Consider the following 6,001-nt stretch of genomic DNA (forward strand, 5'->3'; position numbering starts at 1 on the left):
CTTAGCGCGTCCCATAAGTCATGTGACAGTTGACACATTTCACGATCGCGCGAAATCAAATCTAACTAAATGGCCGGTTTATTCACTAAATATTATGTAATTATTGCGTTATCAATGGAATACGAATAACATTAGTGCTTGCCATAATGATAGACGCGTCCATAATTGTTATTCCTGAAATAGTTTTATTACATAGAGCTACGCCATTCAAATTTGGGACTATGTTTACCTTGTTTGGCATGATGTGCTGCAGTGAATTCATTGCTGGCTTACAGAATACCAAAAAAACCGTAAGTAAGTAAAGTTTATGTTCAACATTTTAATTTTAATTGCATGGTTTTAGGCGTATTGGTAACGGAGATTAAGTTGCGACAGGAAGTGAATTCGTTTCCAATTATCATTTTGGCCTATATGATGTTGATGCAGTGCGTTTGTATCATGATCACAAAGAAGGATCCGTGCAATATTCTTAGGAAAACGAGATTTATAGACTGTGTGTGCGTGCAATATCAAATTTTGGTCGCTACGCGTCTTGCCTCCCTTTCGGCATATGTTGTACAATCGGTGGGGTTTCTTTTTGAAATTATAGTGCTAATTGTAGTAAGTAAGCTACACGCCGTGTACATTTATTTAAAATAAATACAACATCTTAACAATGATATCCAATTGGTGATAATAATCATTTAGTCAACATTCATTACGTTTGTAAAAGTTCACAATCCGAATCATCATCAGATGAAATTGACAAATCCGAATCATCACTGTCAACTTCAGAAACATCAACCAATATAACTTCTCTTTTAAATTAATCACTTTCCACATGTTCACACACTTTCTTCCAGTTGTCAGCTGTAATTTTTTCAAATTCTTCATTTGCCAGCTTTCTAAATAACATCTTCCATTTTAAATGTAACATTTCTTTGCTGCTATGCAATTTAAATAAATAAAAAGGCGGTTTATTTATGTTGTAAAGTCTCAAATTTGATAATTTTCTGTGTGATTTGTGCTAACAATTTGATTGACAGTTATAATAAATAATGCGAATCTTGCCTTCCATGCTCAGGGTACCTCTATAAAGGATAGCGCTATACGTAATTAATGTGCCGAAAGTGATGGTAATAGATGGTACGTCCTTTTGAACTATGTTGGGGTATGGCTGTATCTATGTATTTATATATCTATGTTTTTGTATTTTGTAGTTGCCAACTGTAAGTACAGGGTAAGTCCAAATTGCAGCGTCGGCTTGGCGGATGTCTAGCATCATTACAGATTTTAATTAAACATTTTCTCCAGAGACAACATTTTTTGGTGGAGTTCTGGGCACAGTTTTGGTTTACCCTACACAACTTATGACGCTATTCATTATACTTAAGATTCCTATAGAAATATTAACGATCTAATTATCAGACTAAAAAAAGTTTACTTTTGACGCTTCCCCCTCTTCAATTATGAATGTTGAGCATTTTTTTGAACTGTGGAGAATTATAACAATTTGTTTCATGACCCATCATGAGCATTAAATTTATAACTATAATTAAATACCTATGGAGTATAGATAGAGATTTACCAATTTTTTCAATAATTAATGCAAGGGTTTAGCTTTAACAATGGCTTTAGATAATTAAATTATTAAGAGCACAATTTTAAAAAGTAAAATATTAAAATGATGCATATCCATCAGGAACCCCTACGTAGTTTTTTTTTGCTTCATGTTCAATAATGTAATTTAATCTTAGTAGTCGTTAGGAAATGCTTAGTAGATCACAAAAGGGAGATATTTATGTAGGTATCTTGTGTGCCAAATAAATCACAAACGTTTCATTAATATAAGTTTCTAGAATTCTGTATGCAAAAATTACAAATCGAGATAATAATAAATAGACAAATATAAAACAATTTATCGCAATTCTTGCCACATAGCTTATCCTTACTTCTGATCAAGGCTTGGAACTTACAGCTCAAGGATCATAATATAAGACTCAAGATTCAGGTTTGAAGACCCAAAACTCAAGACCCTACACTCGAGAACTTAAGACTTAGCACACAATAATATCCAAGATTCGGTATAGAGGCCCAATGCTCAAGATCCGCAACTCAAAGAGTAAAAGCTCAGGATTCAAAATTCAATATTTTATTTTATTTTTTTTCCTTTATTTTTGATGGATTCGAACCAGGGACTCTTAGCACCACCGTTCGCAGCTTGAACTGAAATGCGCCACACGGGCCAGCGACCACGACCACTACGACCTTGCATTACTCAAGACTCACATATGAATACCCAACAAGAAGGCTCTACGGAAACAGCCCAAAAGATTCAAACCTCAATATCAAACAATAAAAACCCTGAGGCATTCTAGATCCAAAGGTTAAACGATTAGAATAAGAAGTTCAAAAGACCCAAAAATTCGAACACAAATAAGATTCGAAAACTCAATATGTCGGAGGTCCCAGGTGTCCAAGGTCAATGATCCAAGATACACTACCCAAAGTTACGACAAGACGCTGAAAGATACAAGATAGAAGACGTACAATTTAAAGTTTCAAAGCTGAATGAAGGTTTATAATCCAGCATTTGATGTTCGAGGCTAAAGCCGAGGATCAAGGTTCAAGGTCTAAAGTTCAAGATTACGGCTTCAACATTTCAGGTCTAGGTTCAATAAGGTTTCAAGACAATGAAAAATTTCAGGTGTCTACGGTTACAGGGTAACGGAGGGTATTAAGATTCAAAGATTCGAAGATATTTAGATTTCCATTTTAGCATTACGATTCCAGGTTTAAGGTTCGCCCAAGATCCTAAAGCACAAACACTCAATTCCAAGATGATTTTAAGGTTACAAAGATGCCTAAACTACAAATCTCGATCACAGTATGAGAAAAGACCTACATTTTCCGAACGTTTGAGGTTGTACTGAGACTCTAAGGATTCAAAAACTTATTAAGATTCAAACATACCAATATGCGAATATATTCCAAGATTTCGAGTATCCCAAATTACAAATACAGTGATTTTGAGATTCGAAAAGTTCATACTGCCAAGATTATTAGACTCCAACATTCTAAGATGCTGTGTATTCCAGAATCCAATAAGTGGCTAAATAATAAGTCGGATAATCCAAGATCCCGCCAGTGGAAGGGTTCAAGAGGCTATAGTGCCTTAAGGTCCCCGAGTGCCATCATTCAAGAGTTCAAAAGTCAGTAATTTCAAGCGGAAAATGTCCAAGCGTCCAGTGATACTGCAGTTTAAGAAAACAAGGGTCTAGGGTTTCAAATTCTAAGGATCTAAGCGTCCACAAATCCGAGGAAGACCCAAAAATACAAAAGTCCAAGCGCAAGCGAGTACTTATAGGTCCAAAATTCCAAAAAATTCAAAAGCCCGAAGGTGCAAGGTTACAAGAATCGAAAGGTCCAAAAGGCCTATAACGACAAAGAACACGAAAATAATCTGAGTTGCGCAAGAAACAGAGAATGTGTCTTTAAAATCATGCTAGAACGGGCTATAGTTTGCAGTGTTCACTCATCATCAAAAAGGCTTTAGAGTTGCCATTTACGTTATTGCATTGTGGCACTGAAGTTAAAAATAGATAATTTAAGTTCTGTATACAGGATGTTTCAACTAGAACTGGCACTATACTTATTACTAACATAAATTCAATGCTAACATTCTTATTATCAGTCAACTTCCTTTACCAATCATATGAATCTCTTCGTGGCATTACAATGACATTAAATGGTCATTTGATATGTCGATCATTGCAGGTATTGAATTCTACAAAATAACGGGCGATCAAAAATGAGTTGCTGTCGAGTCGCCTTTGGAAGTTCAAGTTAAATACGATTTCCTATGTAAACAAAAGTTCCAAAGGTGACTCGACAGCAACTCATTTTTGATCGCACAGTATTCGATTCCAAAAAGATGTAGATTCTGCGTGGCTGCGGGTGGTGGGAAAATGCTTCTTTAAGGATTTCTTTTACAATAAATAAATCGTTATTCCAAGTACCTATCACAATATTGACTTACCTACCTACATCGTTAATTTTTTGTTATTTTCTAGAATTTTCAACTAACTATTTACATGCGAATTTAGATGACGAATTATAGTAGGCGGCGGATATGTTACCTACATCACAAGGTGGTTCAGAGTGGTATCTGATTCCATCGCCAAAAACCACCTCCTCAACGAATAAGAGCGTTTTACCGCTTTTCTAATGGAATAAAAGTAATTTATTTACCACGCGGGCTTGGAACAAAACCTCATCCAAGACCATAATATATAATGCGACAATGTTTCCTCTGCATGGAATGAACATTTTGGTCACCACCACACAAGACTCTCCAATTTTTGTTCATGAAATTCGCTCTACAAACAGGAAGTTAACAATTCGGGTGCTAGACAGACAGACAAATCGATAAGCAGAGTATGAATATACATTATACACGTAAGTAAAATAAAATTGGGTGGAAGAGCCAACCAAAACAAAAATCAAAGGTTTAAAATGTTTCGTTTGGCGCAGTCATTTTCCAAAAATAAGGAGCGAATTTAATTTTTTTCGGCAGGATTTTCGCCGGCACCGTTGTCGATTCTAATACAACTTTTTATGGCGAATCGTATGAAAATTATTAGAATCGTCCGGGCGTTCAAGGTATACTTTCCTACTGGGCTCTTGGACTATATGTGTGGCAGGGCCTATCGCGCGCTTTGTGTGGCAGGGCGTTAATAGGTATTTACAAGAAGTTTATTTTTAACAAGCTTCAATGACAATTTCCAAGTTTTTAAAGACACGTCCTGAACTTCGGGGAACATTTTCATTCTATATCGATTCAGAACTGAAATGCCAAAATGATTTCAATGAAATTGCCGCCGAGACTAAAGGCCCTGTCACACAGAGCGAGGCTTGCGATATCTATATCTGTACCCATTCTAGGTATGTAAATGCATTGTACCTGTCCCAACAGAGAAGGTTCTGACCGCGCGAAAGACCATGTTTAACAGGTTACATATAGAGTACAGTCGCCTGAAGAACAAGGGTTCTAGGAATGTTCTTAAATATATTTTTATTGAGATTCCTAAGCAAATTTCAAGAGGATTTCTAGTGAAAAGAAGGTTCAAGACAGCTTCAAAGAGGATTTATGGCCTTGTTTCTAAAAAATTCTAAAACCGCCATTTTGGGTGCGTTCTCGGTACCCTGCAGGTTTGATAGGTACCTACGTTGCGTCTCGCGCCTCTTTTGGCACTTCCGCAGTCTCCAAACACTTCTGAAAGTACTGGTCCCAAAGTGTAGTTTTTCGCGTTTTTCGGCAGTCCGTGATAGTTCTGGTAGTACCGTGATCGACGCGCCCATCTTCTGTACCCACCCCCCAGGCACTACGCCGTCTATCTAACCCTCCAGCGAGTGGTTTATGTCGAAAATACGAATGTGGCGACTTCAAGGTGGATGTTGGTCTTTGCTTCTAATATTTAATCTGCGACCATCCCTCATGCAGATTTAAAAACAGATCTCAGAAGCATAAAACCATGTTTAGCGCCAGATTTGTTTATTATTAGTGTTTGATGCTGATTAAAACGGTTAGCAAAGTAGTACCTGATGTTGGAATCTTAATATACATAGAAAAGAAAAACAACAAGATATAGATTTGATCTGTTTTCACACCAACGTTTTATTTATACAACATATTTTGATGTATAGTTAACATTTTTTTTTATATTTTATACTGTGTGATGTGATTGATATAGGTTTATGTATACATATATACTTATTTATACAAGGAAAAATACATTTAATACATATTTCATAAAATATATATTGTATATTTTAACATCTTAAATACCTAAATTAAAACACAAAACTAAATTTTCTCAATTACTACAATATCACATTGCACTTGGAACTCTTTTAAAGATTTCATCTTACAAAAATTAATAATGTATAAATTAAAAACAAACGGTCAATATAAAAAATAATTTATGTACACCCTGTAGTTTAAGATATATTTTTAAAATTT

Source organism: Photinus pyralis, unplaced genomic scaffold, assembly GCF_008802855.1.
Source record: "Photinus pyralis isolate 1611_PpyrPB1 unplaced genomic scaffold, Ppyr1.3 Ppyr1.4_LG8, whole genome shotgun sequence".
Classification (NCBI taxonomy): Eukaryota; Metazoa; Arthropoda; class Insecta; order Coleoptera; family Lampyridae; genus Photinus; species Photinus pyralis.